We start from the raw sequence: 23,213 nt of genomic DNA on the forward strand, positions 1-23,213 counted from the left end.
AGGTGCTAAGTGATCAAATGCAGAGTCTTTGCTGAAAATAACGACATCCCTTGGGTCCCCTTTAACACTCCAGCCTCCTTGCACGTGTGCCTGCAGGGTCGTGCGACAGGATAGCAATGTACCTGCCTCCTCGTCAATGACAATCTGCTCCTCATAGCGGTCCCAATCTAGGCATGCACTCAGAGGCGGGCCGGAGTCATATCAATACCTTGATACTTGAAGAAGCTGCAAGCAGCGGGGAGCAAGTGATCCTCTGGCCTCTTCACAGAACGGGGCCTCTAAACGCACCTCTGGCTGGTGCAAACACATCCACAACTGCCCACTCCGGAAAGAAGAGGCAGAGGCCACTCAGGGGAGACGTCGGAAGATCTATATTAAAATACAGCGTGTGCATAATGCATTTCACCCTTTCGGCCTTCCTCAGATGCCGCCATATGCAAAGAAAAACTCCACCCCCACCTTTAAATGTCCAGTGTTCTCTCATTGCCAGAAATCTGCTGACCAACGGCCATTGATGTCAACTAAGCTGTAGTTCTGCCACAACTACAGATCCCGGAATGCAATATATCCAGGTGAGTGTTGCATGGGAGAGACAAATTCCTGGAAAGGTGCGAAGTGCTCAAATGCAAAGTCTTTGCTGAATATAACATTCTCCCTTGGGTCCCCTTTAACGCTCAAGCCAACTTGCACGTGTGCCTGCAGGGTAGTGAGACAGGAAGCTGTGAGGAGAAAACAGTCTGTGATTGCACGGGAAGAACAGCTGACTACAGTGAAGTCTCCGGTACTGCAGGACTTGACATGATGCGATAAGGCATTGGGAACCCAGGAGAAGAGTTAATTTTAGCAGTGACATCGGGACACTTTTATGTGCACACATTTACGTTGTTTAATTAATCCAGCACTCACTATGAGATTTCAGGAGTCAACTGAAAACGTTTTCCCTTAAGCCGAAATGGTGCAGTCTGGGAACCGCAGTCCATCGAGTAGGACTGCAGTGATGTTTCAAGCAACGTAACTCAGCTGGGCTTCCACCAATGAGAGTGCGATTATCATTTAAACAACAAATTATTGCAAACTACTGATGTATGGCATATGAATAAGGCAGCTCGCCGAAACACGTCATACTGACAGTGCTCGAATAAATGTATTCTTCCAGGAATCCCCGCTGTCTCCCTCCAGTTTCTGTTATGAGGAGAAATCTTTTGGTGGAGATATATATATATCTACAGCTACCACCTATGAAAGAAATATTTCAGGTATTGTCATACTACACAAATACTCAGTGTCCCTGTTGTTGTTATTAGCTGTTATTAGCATACGGTTAGGCACATAGTACATTTAACATGAGTAGTAAGATGTTTTAGGTTGATCTGTGGCAATGAATGGGAATATGTATATTTTAAAACATTTTATGTATTTATATGTTTTATTATTTTTCTAAATTGCCACTGTATTTTTACCTGAATTAGTGCATTAGTATTTAGGGGTTGTTATTTATATATTTATATATTTATATATGTATATAAATGTAGTGATTGATTTCACTTTGCCTCTATTGAAAGTCTTTTTACACATTATGTGTCAATTGTGTTAGTAACTCTACTATGTCTATTATGTAACGGCACTTTGCACTTTAAAAACGGCACCCCAGCCCCCATGACGGTGTCATGTGATCAAGGCTTCGTTAAGCCAAAACGCATCATGGCAGATTGGTGTTGGGCTAAAGAATAAATAATTTGCACCAACTTCTGGGTCTCGCTTTGTCTATCTGGCTGATTTGCTGAGTTTTGGACGTCTACATACCGCAAATATTTTCGGGATTGCTTCCCCGGAATCGGCGAGACCCCTCCACGGAAAGGGCAGGTACGGCTTGAAGCAGCAGTTCCGTTTCACTGAACATTTTTCTAAATACTCAGAGCAGGAGTCGCCGGCGGTGCCCCAGGAGAGTCGGAAGCTCTGACAGCAACACAGGGAAGGACCTAAGCGGTTCCGGGTCAGAGGTAGGCGTTGGCTGGTCGAAGACGGGAGCTGCAGCGGGAAACCTGAGACGCTGTGGGAATTCCACGGGAAATCCTGTGTGGAGTGTGCAAGGTACCTACTCCCCGGCATTGTTTTGAAAGGAGTATTGGTTTTCCTACAACAGACTTGCCCAAGAAATATACACCATGTCCGCAGACACGGTAAGGGGGCGTGTGGAGGCATCAACGGGTATGTTCTCGGATTCCCCGGCTGGGGAATCCCCAACTAACATATCTTTAGGTGCACTGCCAGAACCAAATAATAGTGCTAAGGATTTGTTCAAGGCGTTGGAGAAATGTTGTAAAAGTGAGCAGGCGAAATGGTGGGAGCATAGCTCCCTGTCGGGGTACTTGGAGGTGGGCAGGGTGCCTCGTGGTTTAAGGGTAATGCTTGCCCCCTCCTATGAAAACCCTGACCCTCTAATGCTTGCTGCCTGGGCCCAATGCAACCTTGATTCATCGCGGCGTTTAATTGAAATTCTCGTCCAGTTTGCGGAGAGTGATAGAACCAAACTTCTGGCTGAAATAGACAAAATCAATGGTGAAATAGACAAACTACCAAGCTCACCCGCTATGACTATATACAGGGAGGACATGGTCGCGAGACTCAAACGAGAAGAAGACATTATTAAAAAATGCAAGGCGTTTAAATTTCAACGTGATCGACTCGATTCCGAGCATGGCCAGATATTCATGTTTTCAAAAAAGTATGATATGACAACATAAAATCACGCCAACAACAACAAAAAAACATTGTTAGAACTAATTCTGTGGCACCATCTACAAGCATTGAACAGGCGGAGGTCTCGTCAATTTCTGAGGAAAGCTCACAGGTGGATAGTGAATCTGATACAGAGTTAAAGCGCTGTCAAAGGTCGGGGTTTCGCAAATTTACCCCGGGACAAGAGTTAGAGGTAGTTCGACAGGATCGAAAGTTGACCCTCCGCTCAGGTACCCAGGGAGCTGCCGCAAACAAATCCTCAACAGGAAACGCACCGAAAGGAGAAAGTGCAACAAGAGGAGGAAATGCGGGAGGGAGGCAAAAGAAACAACGGGCGAAGTGGCAACAAAAACAAGCACAAAAACAGTAGATGCCAAAACAGTGGTGAATTTGTCGGACGTAGTGCTCACCCCAGGAGAAACAGCTACTCTTTCGCTGGGTTTAACTTACAGCGCCCGTGGGGAATTTGATTATGCCAGCACAAGAATTGATTTATTCAAATATGTCCGCAAATTAAAACTGAAAAAGTACCACAGTTCGCACAAGCCCAATGAAGTAGGTCCTTCCACCTATATGACCACAGTACCTAATAGTCTCCCAATCCTAGGACTAGTGCTCACCCAAGAACTCATGGAACTCCAAAATGAAGATGGATCTACTCAACCGGTCCCCGGCTGGGGGCCAATCTCAGCAATTGAAAAAACTCCTTTTAGACCCAAATCCAAATTCTGTCCCCTGATGTTAAAGGACAACTTGGACCTGTTCCATGAAAGAGTATCCTCAGAATTAAAGAACTTGCAAATCAAAATTTCAAATGCAACCAGAAGACGTAACTATCGTGATATGGAATACCACAAACTGATTAAGAAACTGTGAACTAACAAAAACTTGGTAATTTGTCAATCCGATAAGGGAGGAAACGTGGTCCTATGGCCACGCAAAATGTATATGGAGGTGGCACTTAGCCAGTTAAACGACCGCGAGTGTTATAAAAGAATCAACACCAAGGAAGTACAACTGGCCAGCAATGAAATCAATTGCAACCTGTTGGCATGGAGGAGTAAAGGTTTACTGACAACGGAAGAATATAAGTATTTAAAAACTGACTGTCCAACGATTCCTGACATATACTTTATCCCCAAAATCCACAAAAATTGCCAACAGCCTCCGGGATGACCAATCATTTCCGCCCGGAACAGCATTTTGGAAAATGTAAGCAAGTATATTGACTATTTCTTGCAGGAACATGTTAAATCGTTGTCCTGGTTCATCTTGGACACAGGCGACTTGCTTAAGAAACTGTAGAATTTCAAAGGGGAACCAGGTTATTTACTGGTGTCACTGGACGTTACGTCCCTGTATACTAGCATTTTCCACAGGGACGGAACTAAGGCAATCCAGTATTTCTTGAACAAAAGACCCATCTGCTTACATGAACATTCAAAAATGATTGTCGCTATGATCACCATGTGTTTAGAGAACAATATGTTTTTATTCTCTAATCAGTTGTTTTTGCAGACCAGGGGAGTGGCTATAGGGGCCTGCTTCTCCCCCAGTTACGCCTGTCTTCACATGGGCTACTGGGAGGAGCAGGTCCTCATACCCAACTTCAACACAATCATAAATAACAAGGTAAAAACCTGGTTGAGGTATATTGATGACCTCTTTTTTTATCTTTGATGGTTCTGTGAATGAAGCTGCTGAATTTATTGACCAACTTAATATAAAAAATCTTAACTTAAAATTTACCAGCAGCATTAGCTCTAATTCCATTGTCTTCTTGGATGTAGAAATCTATGTTGAAAATGGTCAGTTGGAGACAAGGCTCTATCGGAAACCTACGGCAGGCAATACAGTGTTGCATGCTACCAGCCACCATCCGGCACACCTGATAAGGAGTATCCCCTACGGGGAGATGTTACGCATCAGGAGAATCTGTAGCAACAACACAGAATGCCTAGAGGCGCAAAAAGAATGTAAAATTAGATTTCTGAATAGAGGCTTCTCAACAGAATCCATTGACAATGCTATCAATAGAGCTAACAGATTTGGTAGATTGCAATTGTTGGCTTCGCAAAACGACAGTGTAAGTGTCTCTAAAAAATCAGCCGCTAGTGAAACACGCCTAATAATCGGATTTAGCAACCAACATCAGGCTATACATAAAATTGTAAAAAATAACTGGTCTTTGATTACCAGTGATCCAGTTGTAGGCAATATGTTTACCAAATCACGAGCATCACTTACAGAAAAGCAAGATCCATGCAGGATAGTTTGGTCTCGAGTAGTCCTGAAGTAGTCACAGGCTCGTGGCTAGATGGAAGTAAGGGCTTCTTGAGATGTTCAACCTGCAAAGCCTGCAAAAATGGTGTAAGTAGATCAGAGTATTTGACTCCGCTGTCTCCTAATCCTATTAAGATCAGAGAAAAACTTAATTGCAGGTCGGAGTATGCTGTCTATGTTTTAGAATGTCCCTGTGGTCTAAGATATGTAGGGAGCACCAGACCACAGGTGTATAAACGGATCCTGCAACACTTAAGGGCTATCACCAATGCAGATCCATCTTATCCCATAGCCAGGCATTTCGAGCAAGTACATGGGAAAAATGCCTCTGGCTTATTGTATTTTGTGATTGACACCGTACCTCCACAGAGAAGGGGTGGAGATAGAGAATCCCTTCTGCGGAAGTTAGAAACTAGACACATCATTATGCTCGATACTAAAATGCCTAATGGGCTGAACACTAGTGAAGACTGTCACACTTACCTGTTATAGGCAGTATTACCTGTGTACTTTACTGATACTATGAACCTGAAGCTATATATCTTTAAACACTCAATGAACTAACACCCTTGTCCTTTACAGGAATGTACAAACATGATAAAAAGTTAACTGTTTATTATTTTAACCTCACTGGTAACACACATTTTTTGAACCGTTACTATGACATGCACTTTATTGTATTTTGCACAATGATAAACTTTGCACATATAACATCTTCTAGCCCACTTGGGCTTTATCTACAGCTACCTCCAATATCTATGAAAGAAATATTTCAGGTATTGTCATACTACACAAATACTTAGTGTCCCTGTTGCTGTTATTAGCATACGGTTAGGCACACAGTACATTTAACATGAGTAGTAAGATGTTTTAGGTTGATCTGTAACAATGAATGGGAATATTTATATTTTAAAACATTTTATGTATTTATATGTTTTATTATTATTCTAAATTGCCACTGTATTTTTACCTGAATTTGTGCATTAGTATTTAGGGGTTGTTATTTATATATTTATATATTTATATATGTATATAAATGTAGTGATTGATTTCACTTTGCCTCTATTGAAAGTCTTTTTACACATTATGTGTCAATTGTGTTAGTAACTCTACTATGACTATTATGTAACGGCACTTTGCACTTTAAAAACGGCACGCCAGCCCCCATGACGGTGTCATGTGATCAAGGCTTCGTTAAGCCGAAACGCGTCATGGCAGATTGGTGTTGGGCTAAAGAATAAATAATTTGCACCAACTTCTGGGTCTCGCTTCGTCTATCTGGCTGATTTGCTGAGTTTTGGACGTCAACATACCGCATATATATATATATATATATATATATATATATATATATATATATATATATATATATATATATATATATATATATTCACTGAAAAAACCATAGGTTATAGACCATATATAGTTAGGAAATAGCATTTACAAAACCTTGAAAATTCACTGAAAAAAACATAGGTTAGAGACCATATATAGTTAGCTGGACATTTTATTGACATAAAACCAATGAAATTCCATATATAGTTAGTTGCACTAACTATATATCGCGCACCCGCAATCCACTGCTGATGATGTCACATATTACATCATTCATGACATGGTCAGTGACATCACTGATGACATCACTGATGACATCTCAAATGACATCACTGATGACATCACTGATAACAACATCCAGTGATTTTTTGTTTCTGTAAAGTTTAAATATGTCTTACATATTGAAGAATGAGTGGATGTGTAAGTGTCTGGACGAAGGATTTAGTAGGTGCATGACTGACTGTATGAGTGAGTGATTAAATGTGTCTCACTGAGTGCATGGGTTAGTGACTAAACTGTCTTAATTTGTGCATCATTATGTCTGTTGTTCTGTAAACTGCTGCATGTGTTGATCAGTAGCTATATGAGTAACTATATGGGTTATTGATTGATTGCCCAAGTATTTGTATGGGAGACTGAGTGTGTGTGTGGCTAGCTGGGAGGTGTGTGACTCTGTGCAGATCAATGTGTACTTGTATCAATGATTGTATAAGAAGGTAAGTATGTGTTAGTATATGTTTGAAAATGTAAGGTGCTCTATGTTTAACTGTATAGACAAGAAAATGGAAGTGTCATTGATTCTTTACAGGACTGACTAGGTGTGTGAGTAACTCCATGGATGAGTGGCAGACTGTGAGTGTCTGTATAGGTGTATGAGTGCATATGATAGTGTTGTAAAGATGAGTGATTGTATGTATGAATGATTGTATGGGTGAATGAGTGAAGGTGTGTGTAGACGTAGCAATCAGTGAGTGCGTATGTAGTAACTAGTATTGGTGTGTCAATGTTTTCAAAAATTATACTCTGTATTTAACACTGGGTGAAACAGAGGTTATATTAAAATGTGAGGAGATGCATTGTATTGTCACATGAATGATATCATCAGTGATGTGGTCATTGATGTCAAATGAGATGTCATCAGTGATGTCATCAGTGATGTCATTTGAGATGTCATCAGTGATGTCATCAGTGATGTCACTGACCATGTCATGAATGATGTAATATGTGACATCATCAGCAGTGGATTGCGGGTGCGCGATATATAGTTAGTGCAACTAACTATATATGGAATTTCATTGGTTTTATGTCAATAAAATGTCCAGCTAACTATATATGGTCTCTAACCTATGGTTTTTTCAGTGAATTTTCAAGGTTTTGTAAATGCTAATTCCTAACTATATATGGTCTATAACCTATGGTTTTTTCAGTGAATTTTCAAGGTTTTGTAAATGCTAATTCCTAACTATATATGGTCTATAACCTATGGTGTTTTCAGTGAATTTCAATGGTTTTTTAATAGCAAATATCATAAGCTGTCGAATGTCAAGTACGTGGTAAGTAAAAACATTTTCGTGTTTATGCACACTGATCTGCTTTGAATGCTGCCCCCCACCCCTCATTTCTATTAGGAGTACTCTCTCTTTGCAGATAGTGAAGGGTAGTTAACGCAGGCCTTTGCCCCCGTTGTAATCCGTCGTGCCTGCTTCTCTCTCCATTTGATTGATTGTTCTCTTTGGTTCATTCTCTATTTACAAACAAGCACAGAGTCGCAATACTCTGTTTAGTCTTTGCAGATAGCGAAAAATTGTGTAAAAAAAAAAAGGAATCGAGCAAAATCAGTAGGCCACTAATGGGATCTCTTTTTGACCTCGCTAAAATAGAAACATTAGGAACAACCTGTTGAAAATAGCAATGTGTATGTACATAAGCGGCGTTCATTTGTGTTCACAGTACCCCTTGTCGATTGTTTGAATCGAGCATTGAATTGTTCGAAGTTGGTTCTCTTAAGGATCTTCTCTGCCTGCAAACGAGGAAGAATAGGAATATTCTCTCTCCCATTGCAGATAGTGAAGGGTAGGTAACGCAAGCCTTTAACACGTCGTACCTATTTCATTCCTCATTGATTGATTGATTGTCCGAACATTGACTGTTTGGGAATTAGTTCTTTTTGGAGGTATTCCCTGTTTGCAAATAAACGTAGGAAAATCTTTGCAAGTAGTGAAAGGGTAGGTAATGCGGACCTTTCTCCCCCGTTGTAATCTGTCATGCCTATCTACTCCCCACTGATTGATGCACCTGTTTCACCCGGACCATTTACTAGAGATAGGTCATCTGGCCCAACAAGAGAGCACCCCTAGTGAAAAGGACATATGCAATAATAACGAAGTGATCACTGTATCCTGTTAACAGAAACTTTAGCATGAAACAACCTGGAAAGAAAAGAATAGGAAAACGAAAATCAGTAGGCCACTGATGAACTTTTTATTAAATAACAAACAAAGAAACGATAACAATACGTAATGATAAAATTTATTATTGTCCTAGAAACAAGAAACGTTAGAAGTAAGCCCGTAATAAGAAACCTGAAAACATCGCCCCTCACTGCCCCAAAACGTGTCTGTCCCACCGCCTGCCACGGCCAAATAACGGCAAACTGGGAAAGATAGAAGTCAGCAGACATCCGCCCATTCTAGAAACTTCCAAAGGGCAACAGGTTTTCGGCTACGCCCAGCCGGAAGCAACACATATAAGGCGGGTCCTGCTGCCACGCCTCGGAGATCATCACGTAGGGTGTAGCCGGAGGAGAGGCCGAGGCCGAGGCCAGCGGGACCCGGCCAGGGGGATTGACAACGCTGGAGAGTTGCAGGGGGGGGAATGTCCGTGTCCTCGACCCTCCCCTCTCTCTCCCAGTCCGGCCGCGGTGGCCCTTGACAGTTTCAGGTAGTCCCGCCACATTCTCTACCGGTCCGGCCACCAACGGCCGGGGCCGATGGGATCCGGCTGCAGCCGATAAACCAAGGAACCCGTTCATGGGGCCAGAGCAAGGGGCGTCCGGCCGACATCCACCGGAAGCCCGGCCCGAAGACGGACGGGACACTTCTTCTTTCTTGAATAATGGCTTTGACAACACTGGGGGGGATGTCTTGCACATGCCTCCGACCCCCCCCCCCCTCGTCCTCATCGCCTGGTCCGGCCATAACAAATCTCAAGCGAGACGCCGTGGGGTGCACTGGGAGGGAGAGACGATGCGAACAGGCCTCTCCCGCCTCCCCAGTGGAGGCTTCCCACCTGCACCCTCAGCGCTCCAGGCGCCCGGAAAAGGGTTCTTCCACTGTGGCGATGCTGCAACGTCTCGCCCGGCAGGGTGGAGCCCGTCCGCTCATTTGACCCCGCGATCGCCAGTAGCTACCGAACTCTCAAAATGGCGATCGACCTGGCAAGAGCGGGCCCAGCATAAAGAAATGGCCCGGTCACTGGTTGACTCCACCACCGTACTCCTCCACGACCTTGAAGATTCTAGAGGAGCCGCGGGAGTCTCCGACCCCCGCAGACACCCCCGATGGGGAATGACTGCCATGATCGCCCGTGGAGTGACGAAACTGTATCCGCGGGACGTCGGCGCTCCCATGCTGGCGCCAGCCATACTTTGAATTACTAGAATCCTGCAAACCTCAGTTCCGGTGAAAGCACACTGTGACCCGGTAGGAAAAATTGTTGCACCCCCTCCCCTTTTTGACTGATAGTTCAAACCACCGATCCTTTCCTTTGCCCTTTTACCAGAACTTTGGACTGCCTCCCCCTCTTTTACATTTTCTAGAGAAAACAAAACATTAACCACTACATTAGCATAGCAGTTGACACCAGAACTGTTTTCAAATTGAAAACCAACAACATCTTCAACAGAATCCTTTTTGTTTCTGCTGTGACCCTGCTACAGCACAGGCATTGTCCCCAGCAGTAATTCTGCAATGCCGGTAAGAATAGCTGTGGTGCCTACTGGACTCACTCACCCCCGCGGCGCCCCACGCCGTTATTTGCTGGGCGGCAACTTACTAGACATCACCTTCGTGCCATCTAGATTTCAGCGCGTTCTGCAGCCTTGGAACTATTCGCACAACAGACTGCTACTGACGACCCACCCCCAGGCAACATCTTCTGAATTTTCATAATTTGAAAGAACTAGTAACATGTCCTCATCAGGAATTTCCTCATGAAAAGTCTGCAATGATGATTCTTGTAACTCTATGGTCTCCAAACATTCGATAAATTCGCCATCAAGAGATTGATCAAAAAAATCATTCAAGTCATCTCCTCCTTGTGAGAATATTTCATGATTGGTGCTGTCAATTTCAATAAATGTATTGGATAATTCAAAAGAAATTGCCACGGTCTCTTCGTTGTTTAAATGTTTTTACTGTTTTTGTTTTGTTGTATATATTTATAAGTTATTAAAGTTTTATAATCTTACTACTTTGTTGGAGTGCTATATATTTTTAATGTGACACATAAATGTAAAAACTTTGATGTACAAAGAGTCATCCCTGGAATCTTCCGCTTCAGGCTCGGTCCCCTCACCAATCACAATACAGGATGGTTTTCAGATAGTAGGAACACGTGTGGTGTGACGGATCTCATCGGGTGTGGGCCTTGATCTACTATAACTCCTTTGAAGAGGGGTGATTCTTTACAGCTGGGGCCATAAACTACATCTGCAGGGCTAGCTGATAGCCTGGACAATCGGACACAGAGGAAGAGGAGTGTCAGAGGGTGCGGTAGTGAATAGGGCAAAAGGGAGGTGTCGGGCGGGCACAGAGTGTGATTCTCAGGGAAGAGCAGCGCAGATGGGGAGAGGTTTATTGCCCATGCATAACACAGAGAGCGGGGGTGACCAGTGCCTGGGGAAGATGCTTGCGAGAGTGGGGAGCCATGCTACGAATCGACAGCGTGCAGAGAGTGGGTCTGGTCAAGGCATCTAAAATGGCTGCCGTGCACGACAAAAGTGTGGCATTTCAAAAAAGGCAAGATGGCGCAAACAATGTTTTTCAACACTTCCTCATTTCCTTCGAATCGAACGTTAACAGACGTTGGTGCATATTACCAAAGTTAAGCGATATTTATCGCTAACGATGCTTAGCAACGAATTTTTTACCGCTAAGCATCGTCAGAAATTATCGAAGATAAACCTTGCTATTATCAAGGTTTATCGCAAATGCGATAAAAAACGACCGCAATGCATTAATATCGCTGAAAACTCAGCGATATTCATGCATTACCGAGCTAATGCTCTTAGCCATGTTATCCACCTCCCATTGGATAACATGGCTAAGAACTGCTCAGGGCAGGTGTTAGTTTTTGGAGATATTCGCGCTTAGCGCGAATATCTCCAAAAGTTGGTAATAGGAGATATATATCTTGCATGTTGTAATGCAAATTATTGTGGTATATGGAACTCATACCATAATCTCTCAGGAAAGCAGAAACTGATCCTTTTGGGACCGCCTGAGAAGGCCTAGGGGGTGAGGGGTACTCTACTTTGCCCCCTTTTCACGTTCCGAACTATTTTATTTTACTCTCTTCTGTAATTACACAAAATAGCAGCGATAAGATGCATCAGAGACACACAGTGAGAGAAAGGAGGCCGGAGATGAAGAAGAGATGTCAAATACACATTGGAGATAATATAGTGGGACAACCTCATAAATTAAAAATAAAAATGAATAATGTCTCAAACAATTTTTGATTTCTAAATATAAATTTATTCTTCTGAATTTTCTAAATTTGAAAGAACTACTAACATGTCCTCATCAGAAATTTCCTCTTCAATCATCTCATCTGGAATCTCCTCATTAAAAGTCTGCAATGATGATTCTTGTAACTCTATGGTCTCCAAACATTCGATAAATTCGCCATCAACGGATTGATCAAAAAAATCATTCATGTCATCTCCTCCTTGTGACAATATTTCATTATTGGTGCTGTCAATTTCAATCAATGTAGTGGAATCATTCAAGTCATCTCCTCCTTGTGACAATATTTCATTATTGGTGCTCTCAATTTCAATCAATGTAGTGGACAATTCAAAAGAAATTGCCACGGTCTCTTCATTGTGAGCCATTTTATTTTGAAATTGCTTGCTGTAAATTGCAGAAAAAAATAATCACTTTCATTTATCGTTTTTAGTAATACATAATATAAAACTAACTTTATCAAGTATTTAGTATAACAGAAGGACTGCAAATAAATAACAGAAAACATTTTTCAAATTATCTTCAAGTGTACAACATAGTTCCCCTTACAAATTAACAACTCACCTTTTTAAAAGTAGGAGAAGTGTTAGTACTGTGTAAATCAAACACCAGAAATTCACCACCAAAAATTCCTCACAAATGTACCTCAGACAGTAGTATCACAAAATGGCTGTGGTTTCCTCTCATTTGAGATATATACATAACCAATTAACTTTCATCACACACAAATACAAAACCAAAGTAACATTTTAATTGGTTCTAAATTTCAACACTTTCAAATGTGTTTTCCCCATGCAATTTTCCATAGGACATTTACACACGTCTACAGCCTGAATGGCTGAACGGAATTACACCAAACTTGGCAAAATGGTACATCAAACCTAAGAGGTCAGGAAGGATCTACTATGCCCCCTTATGGTCATTTGCCCCTTCGCTTTGGCCTCCTCTTGTCTCTCGATCCTACCGAGAGACAAGATGGCGGCCGCTACGGACTGTTTGGAATGTTTACAGACGCCGGAGAACCAATCAGCTTCCCAAAGCTCCGTAACGCGAAAAGTACGCGAAGCAGAGCGCTGTTACAGATATATATCTTTTTCTGAACATTAATTTCTCAAAATCCACTGGAGCACATATATTGAGACCTAGCAAAGGCACATCGGGCTACCAGTCCCTAATATTTTGCCAAGTTTCGTGCAAATCCATTCAGCCGTTCGATTATTATTATTATTTTTTTTTTTGCCCCGCGGGGCCCTTTTAAAACCTCCACATCAAACCTAGGGGGTCAGCGAGGATCTACTATGCCCCCTTATGGTCATTTGCCCCTTCGCTTTGGCCTCCTCTTGTCTCTCGATCCTACCGAGAGACAAGATGGCGGCCGCTACGGACTGTTTGGAATGTTCACAGACGCCGGAGTACCAATCAGCTTCGCTTCACAAAGCTCCGTACCGCGAAAAGTCCGCGAACCGGAGCGCTGCCCGGTCCGCTGTTACAGATATATATCTTTTTTTGAACGTTAATTTCTCAAAATCCACTGAAGCACATATATTGAGACCTAGCAAAGGCACATCGGGCTACCAGTCCCTACAATTTTGCCAAGTTTTGTGCAAATCCATTCAGCCGTTCGGGCTAAAAGTGAGGCCAACCGCCCTATGGGAAACTCATTGTTAAAAACACGTTTTGGGACCCCCCTTTTTTCTCGGACCCCCCTTGACGGAACCCCCCCAAATTTTCAAGGGCTGCTCAGAAACAAATTGTGCCATTTTCCTGAAAATCTCAGCCAATTCCGTCCACAAACGCCAAAGTTATTAGACATAGAATTTTCAAAAATCCCATAGAGAAAAAATCATAACTATATATACCTACTGGCGACCGCCAGTAGGTAATATATATATATATATATATATTTATATATATATATATATATATATATATATATATATATATATATATATCTCCACCGTTTTGGCTCTTGTTTGCAGACCCCTGGTGCTCTCTCTACCGGTGCCGTACTCCTTAGCAGAGCCTTGCCATTAATTATCCATCACACCTCCTTTGTTAAGGAAATGAGTACGCACTCACAAAGTCCGTTATATCCCAAGTCTTTATTCGCAGTGATTTCCAGCATATAAGTAACAAATTCAATCAGACGCGTTTCGCTACAAACGTGTAGCTTGCTCACGGTTAATATTATGAAAAGCTTAACCCGCTCCTATTTCTACGGAGGGTCCGCGAGCAACTGTGAAGTCATTGCATCACTTCCTGTTGTTAATACCGGAAGTGCGCTGGGAACTGTAGTTTTTATCTTCAATTAAATTTTATTTTTCAAAGTTTCATTTTTATATATGTTTATATTACATTTTTTTACACTCTCTCCCACCTTTGTCAATGCCTTATATCAAAGGGACTCCCATTGCGTCTTACATAAAGATTACCGGCCGATTTACAGCTCACGGTTAGGTCCGATAGATTTGTCCGTTTTGAATACTTGATTATCCAACTTTATTAAGTATTCATTCTTGCCCTCCAGTGGGCTTCTAGGTTATTCTAGATTTCTAGCTAATCCTCACACATTTATATTATTATTCCGTTGTCTAAACAATTTGGTAAACCTGGTATCCAGGTTACTTTCATTATGACATTTTATTTCCCTCTAGTGGGCTATTATATGAGGATTGAACCGGTTTATTTTACGGACTATATCGAGACCTAAAAAAATTCGTACTCTTTATCATTCAGGGATGTCCCTATAGATTTTAAAATAGGAGGGAAGAGAAATTTTATACCAATGCTATTTTTTTTTTTTTATATCCTACAAACTCATTCCCTATATTTTATTTTGTGTAACTTTCATATTCTTTTTATACCTCTTTCCTTTTCCAATTTACTCAAACACCAAATACATAGTTCATCAAAATCATATTCATAAATGTACATATATTTCCTCACTCTGATTTAGACCCATCAGGGTCATTGTCCTGAAATTGAGGATTTGGCGTGATTCTCTACACCTCAAAGTTCTTTCTCTGTCCCCTCCTCTTTCATGCGGGACAATTGTTTCTAAGGCATAGAATTTCAACAATGTCCAATCCCCATTATGGCTTGCCTCCATATGTTTAGCGACAGCATTGCTTCTGTCCTTGTTGACTGTCGCAGGCAGTGAAAAAATTACCGGATGGTCGAGAGAAGATGAACAAAATTGCCCGAGGGCAGGCAAACTGCTGTGTGCATCTCGAAAGCTTTGGCATTTGGTTAAATTATATATATATATATATATATATAATATTTCACTCATGCAGCCACTGAAACACCCACTCATTCACCAATCAATACAGCAACTCACAGAGCAACCTATATAACCATACACACACCCATATACACAAGGATACATACAGTCACACAGCCACTCACATGATATGATAGAAGTAGTATCACTCAATAGCAGTGCACCTAGTATACTAACTTAACCTTTGTAGTAGTTTAGTATATATATTTAACAATCATAAACTCTTAGAAAATTCACTCACTAGATGATTTCATCAGTGATGTTATTTGAGATGTCATCAGTAATATCATGAGTGATGTCACTAACCATGTCATTAGTGACATAATATAAGTTTTTTTTAGATTCCATTTCCTACCTATAAAGTCCCTGTAACCTTTTTTTCCAGTGAATTTCCCAGGCTTTTTAAATGCTAATTCCTAACTATAATGTCCCTGTAACATTTGTTTTTTTCTGTGAATTTCTATGTATTTTAAAGTACTACTTGTGTTTGCAGAGTGGTGGAAAAATTAGGTGGATCTCTGTCCAGCTCTCAGGAACCCCAATGTGTAGGACTTGCATGAAGTACCAGGAGGGATCCTTGGCCCCCAAGGTCCCTCAGGAGTAAAGTGGACTTCATCCCCCAACCAATAGTGGCACATTCCTGGTTGCGGGAAGAAGTCCACTTTGGTCTTAAGGCCCTCAAGAGCCAAGGGGAATCGGCCCCCAACTTGCAGTGCACCAGGAAGCACATTTGCAGAGTGGTGGAAAAAAGGGGCAAGTTGCCGGCTTTTTAAAGATGTATTTATTTTTTAAGTGAGGGGGCTGTGTGGCCCCCCTTTCCTGGGCCATTGTTAGGCCCTGGGGACCCCATCCACCAGGGTCAGGCCTTTTTTTAATTGGTGAGAGGGGGAGCGTGGTCCCTTTTCTGGGCCGATTTTGGCTCTGGGGACACCAACCCCTAGGGTGTACCCTCCATTTTGGGTCCTCTGGTCCCACCTAGGCACCCATTGACAATTATTAGGGACCATGGGGGAGTCTCAAGGCCCCAGAGGTCCCTGCTGGCTCCCCGCATCCTGTGGGAGCTGGTATTGATTTCACAGATAGGGAGCTGCTAAACATGCAGCTCCCTGTCTGTGAAACCAATTCTGCTCCACTTTCAACAAGCAAGACCATTTTTTGCTCTCTCATGTTAAAACCGGAGCAGTGTTTGCTCAGACTCAAACAAGCTATTCTCGGGGGCGGGCACTCTGGCACATAGCAGAAGCGGCCCTGAGAGGTGGCGGTCCCCCTGGCCATTAACGGATCTTTGAGCCAGTGATTTAAGCCCCAGGGACAAGGGCCCTAGACAGACCCCCTTAATTGCTTACTTTTTTTTTTAAACAGGTCTTTATTGAAGTTTTTTCTTTTTTCCCCTTAATTGCTTACATTGTGCCTCAGGGTGGCAGACCCTTTGGGGAGGCCGTAGGGCCTTCCCACATTATTTCAATTTACATCTGTGCCCCAGGGAGGTGGCGTTCCCCGGGGCAGCAGGAAGCCGCAAGACTCCCAAGCGTATAATTATGTCAATGCCTCGGGGAAGTGGCGGTCCCTGGGCTTTGACTAGCGCGAGGTGGGAGGCCCTATGCGCCCCCTCCTATGTTGCCACAATGCCTCCAGGACCTGGACCACCCAGGGGGCAATTTCAAACAAAGAGCAGGAGCCGACGCGTTTAAAAAAATATATTTTGGCAGGAGTCAAGCTTTTTGGGCCCTAGACCCCCACGCCTAGAGGTCTAAGGGATCTGCACACCCTTTTTTAAAAACAAAATCTCTTTTCTGTGGCTCGGTCCTACTGAGTCACAAGATGGCTGCCAACACTTCTTGGATTGAAGTGTTGGCAGCCAATCAGATCTCAGCACGAGATAAGAAGGGGTCGCGGATCCACTGCATCCCTATATATACAATTAGAAATGTATTTAAATTTCTCCACAAGTACTGAACAGAATTACACCAAATCAAAAAAAGGAACATCCCTGAACCAACATCTACCTTCCTGACAAATTTGATGCAATTACTTTCAGCAGTTCGGGCTGTAGCCGTGTCTAAAGGTCCTATGAGAATTAACATGGATAAAGCACGCTTTTAAGCACCCCCTGGTTCTTGGCCCCCGTTAGACAGATCACCCCGAAGATAGCAGCTGAAGTGTGCATCATATTAGCTTGAAACTTTCATGAAGGTTCGTCAAACGGCACCAAAGTTATTAGCAAAACAAGAAATACTTTTCCTATGGAAACTAGGGGCCAAATGGCGCGCTAGGGAGCTACCATGCTGTTTTTAAAGTGCAAGTGTAACCACACGTGATATTGTATTTACATAGACATAAACAAAATACTTTGAAAGCGTATTTCCATTAGTGCAATTTCGCAAATCCAATGTGCAACATACTGCCATAAAGAAGACTTTAACTTATTTAAAAACAGATTAAAATAATACCATTAATTGTATAGAATAATTTAGGTAAAATACCCATTTCATTATACTAAAAAGCCATTTTTATAAAAAATCACCCTTCATGGATAAACCACAATAAAATAAATCACATGAAGACACTCTCCTATTTGTGGGCCTCCATTAGTTCTACATGGACATTTTGAGTGCAATACTGGCATATAGATATTCAACCCACTGTGTGTATACTTCTATAATTAATATCCTTTCACATTATCACTGGTTATAGAATAATTCCTTTGCCTGTCATGTTGGATTGTATATCTTGTTTTAAATAACCATCTCACATTTATTACACTCCACTTGACCCATCAACTAATTATGTTATATCTTGTTTGACAGATTTCTTTACCATTATTAGGGTGTGCACATTGAAATACATCTCCGCTTTCACTAAATCCACACACATTTTTTTGTTTATATGTTGAACGTCCTCCCTTAAAGTACAAGTGCTACCACTTAAATGTGATGTCTAAAAAACATGTACTTTTAAAATGCTACTATTATACTGCCCACTTTCAATTGATCATAAGCAAGTATAAAAATCTTCGCTGGAGTTGTGTCCATTCGGAGTTTTTGTATCTAATTCTAATATATATTTAGTTTCCAAGAGGCGAAGTTTCGCCTCTCTGTTGCCTCCTTGTCTGGACACTGGAATACAATCAATTAAAAAGTATGTTAATAAGTCCAATCGATTGTCATGTTTTTCTTTAAAATGTCGTGCCATCGGGTATGTGGGGTCGCTGTTGGTGATTGCCCTCGTGCTGCAATATACGTTTGTGGGTCTGGAACTTGGTATTGCCCACATATTGCAACCCACAAGTGCAACCCAACATGTATACCACATACTCCGGTCAACATGTCTTGAATTTGGATATTTTTATGGGATGTTGCGAAAATGGGGTGTTATACACTGCCTTATTGATCCCACCTTTACATGCTCAGCAATTATTACACTTCATAAACCAATTTTCTGAAGGTTTAATTTCAGGACTGCTGCTCACTAACGAATATTTCATGGATTGTGATTTTCTTAAGGTGATGCTAGGATGTTTTGGCATCATCCTTCCCATTACCGAATCACTGCGCACTATTGCCCAATTTTTTATTACAATTTTGCTCAGGGAGTTGTGCTGTTGGCTATATGTCAGTATGAGCCTAGTTTCCTCTTTCTTTTCCTTGATCTGATCTTCAGGTTCTTTAACTTTCTTTGCTAGCAATGCTTGTCTGTCCAATGAATTTGCTTTATCTCTAGCTATATCAATGGTGTTAGCTTTATAGCCTCTCTCAATGAATCATTGTTTATTTTGTTGTTGGGCTTCTTTTAAATCGTTGTCATTGCTGCATGCTCTTCTGATCCTCAGCATCTCACCCTATGGTATGCTACGTATCAAATGCTGAGGATGATGACCGGTAGCAAGCAGAAGACTATTGCCCGCTGTCGGTTTGCGGTATAGGCGGGTTTCAATTCTTTGATTTTCTATGTATACCTCTAAATCACGGAAGTATACTGAACAGTCACTTATAGTGGCTGTAAATTGCAGGTTCAACTCATTTTGATTGATCTTTTGGACAAATTCTTTTGCCGTTTCTTTTGATCAGGCCATATGACAAATAAGTCATCTATATAGCGTAGCCATAGTCTTATATGCTGGTCTACGACTTGTTTATGCTTTTTATTCAGAACTAGCTCCTCCCTCCACCCCATATGGAGGCAGGAGTAGCTAGGGGAAAACATGCCCCCATAGCACCTCCTCTAGTTTGCTGTAGGATTTGGTTCTGAAAGAGAAAATAATTATTGGTCAGACAGTACATAATCATTGTTGTTAGCATCTTATTATGTTGGGCAAATTGTATCGGTCTAGAATTAAGGTAGTGCTCTACTGCCCGTACACCATCTTTATGATAAATACTAGTGTATAACGATATTATGTCTAGACACATTAGTAAATCATCCAGTTGCCACACCTAGTTGTTCATGCTTCTTAAAAAGTCACTAGAGTCTTGTACACATGAAGGCACATTTTTTATATAGTCCTTTAAAATGAAGTCTATATACTTCGATGAAATTTCCAATAAATTGCCCTTAGCCAATATTATTGGCCGACCTGGTGGAGTAAAAATGTTTTTGTGTAGCTTTGGTATAAAGTATATGACGGGCATAACAGGATATTTCTTTTTCAGATATTTGAACTCATCTACGCTGAGCAAGCCTGCACTTCGCCAGACATTCAACTTAGAATAATATTCAGTCCATGATGCCCATACCACTTGAACATTGCTCCTTTTGTAACAGTTTATGTTATCCAGTTGTAAATTTGCCTCTTTCATGTACATATTTTTCCGCCATATTACTAAATTACCTCCTTTCTTCCAGGAATTCCCGCTGTCTCCCTCCAGTTTCTGTTTTGAGGAGAAATATTTTAGTGGACATATATATATATATATCCACAACTGCCCACTCCGGAAAAAAGAGGTAGAGGCCACTCAGATGAGACGTCAGAAGAATACAGCGTGTGCTTAATGCATTTCAGCCTTTCGGCCTTCCTCAGATGCCGCCATATGCAAAGAATAACTCCACCCCCCCTATAAATGTCCAGTGTCTCTCTCAATGGCGGAAATCCGCTGACCAATGGCCATTAGATGTCAACTAAGCTGTAGTTCTGCCACAACTACAGCTCCCAGAATGCAATTTATCCAGGTGAGTGTTGCATGGGAAAGACAAATTGCTGGAAAGGTGCTAAGTGTTCAAATGCAGAGTCTTTGCTGAAAATAACGATCTCCATTGGGTCCCCTTTAACACTCCAGCCTCCTTGCACGTGTGCCTGTAGGGTCGTGCGACAGGATACCAATGTACCTGCCTCCTCGTCAAAGACGATCTGCTCCTCACAGCGGTCCCAATCTAGGCATGCACTCAGAGGCGGGCCGGAGTCATATCAATACCTTGATACTTGAAGAAGCTGCAAGCAGCGGGGAGCAGGTGATCCTCTGGCCTCTTCACGGAACGGGGCCTCTAAACACACCTCTGGCTGGTGCAAACACATCCACAACTGCCCACTCCGGAAAGAAGAGGCAGAGGCCACTCAGGGGAGATGTCAGAAGATCTATATTAAAATACAGCGTGGGCATAATGCATTTCACCCTTTCGGCCTTCCTCAGATGCCGCCATTTGCAAAGAAAAACTCCACCCCCACCTTTAAATGTCCAGTGTCTCTCTCATTGGCAGAAATCCGCTGACCAATGGCCGTCTGATGTCAACTAAGCTGTAGTTCTGCCACAACTACAGCTCCCGGAATGCAATATATCCAGGTGAGTGTTGCATTGGTTAGACGAATTCCTGGAAAGGTGCGAAGTGCTCAAATGCAAAGTCTTTGCTGAATATAACGTTCTCCCTTGGGTCCCCTCTAACGCTCCAGCCTCCTTGCACGTGTGCCTGCAGGTTAATGAGACAGGATGCTGTGAGGAGAAAACAGTCTGTGATTGCACGGGAAGAACAGCTGACTACAGTGAAGTCTCCGGTACTGCAGGACTTGACATGATGCGATAAGGCGTTGGGAACCCAGGAGAAGAGTTCATTTTAGCAGTGACATCGGGACACTTTTATTTGCACACATTTACATTGTTTAATTAATCCAGCACTCACTATGAGTTTTCCCTTCAGCCGAGATGGTGCAGTCTGGGAACCGCAGTCCATCGAGTAGGACTGCAGTGATGTTTCAAGCAATGTGACTCAGCTGGGCTTTCACCAATGGGAGTGTGATTATCATTTAAACAACGAATTATTGCAAACTACTGATGTATGGCATATGAATAAGGCAGCTCGCCGAAACGCGTCATACTGACAGTGCTCGAATAAATGTATTCTTCCAGGAATCCCAGCTGTCTCCTTCCAGTTTCTTTATGAGGAGAAATCTTTTGGTGGATATATATATATATATATATATATATATATATATATATATATATATGAAGCTCCAATTTCCCAATTTACATAAGAAATATCCGCACTCCGAGGCTCAAATCATTCAGGTTGCTTTAATGATACAGCAGACAAGACAGACGCCCTCGCGTTTCGGCAAACAGCCTTTTTCGATGTCAGTGGCCACTGAACATCGTCATGTTTTTAAACATTACTCAGTGTAGTGGAAGAAGGACTGATGGTGCGCTGACATTCACCAGCGCCATCTTGGAGTGGCAAATAAACAAACATTTAACAACGTTGTAATCAACTCCTTGTATGTCAGCATCTCTATAAACATACAACTAACCACTTAAAAGAACAGAGTAAAAGAGAGGTAAATGCGTCACACATGATTTGCCACATTCATCCCATGCCGTTGGAAATATTTACGGGCAGCCTAATTACTCAATGTTCACTTAGTCACAATACAGCCGTGTATCGGCAACTGTCCTTCTTAAGCCACTACTCATATCTGTTAATCATATTATCTCAACCTAATGTTTACAGTTACAATATACAGTGACATTTACAATAGCTTCATTAGATTCATAAGCTCATGTGTGTCATATTGTATTAATAAGAAAGTCATGTCGTTGCATTAGCATATTTACAGATTTACAGGTTTGTCATAGTGACTCTGTTATATACCCCTATTGGTTTATAGAATATTCGATGATTGATTAACCAAACATAATTCGAATCAAACCAAAGGAGGTGAAAAAAATATAACCAATGTAATAATGGTCACTATGAGATTCAAGAATCAGAGGATACTAGGCTCAACCACCAGACATTGGGGTCATTGTCCAATTCTCCTAACCTATATACATATATACATTGATGTTGCCTATACATTGATGTATTCACATATATAGAGGTGCTCACTTGTTATAAGGCCCACCATATATCATACACTGTTGAAGTATTGTATATTATATTATATTGCAACTGTGTATATCCCAATGTTATTACAGATATTGACATACACAACTGCTCATTCCTTGTACGACCGTCCACACCAGATGTATTAGTAACCTAGATGTTATACATGTTATACACCTATGTGGACCATGAGGTCTTCGCCACTATTCAACCCCCCAAGGTGTTTTTGTATGGAGGTCGATAATATACCTGGATTCCAGCCTCCGTAGTTTTTTCAACCTATCTCCCCCCCCTGATATTATCCGGGATGAAATCCAATCCATAGCACACAAGTAGATTGCGGTCATTTTTGTGATGTTCCGCAAAGTGTCTTGCTACAGGTTATGCCTGGTCCACCTTATCTATAGCCCTTATGTGTTCTAATACCCTGATTTTAAGAGGGTGCACCGTACTGCCGATATAACGCAGCCCGCATGGGCAAACGAGACAGTACACCACATAGGGGGTGCTACATGTGA

This window comes from Lissotriton helveticus, chromosome 11, assembly GCF_964261635.1.
Source record: "Lissotriton helveticus chromosome 11, aLisHel1.1, whole genome shotgun sequence".
Lineage (NCBI taxonomy): Eukaryota > Metazoa > Chordata > Amphibia > Caudata > Salamandridae > Lissotriton > Lissotriton helveticus.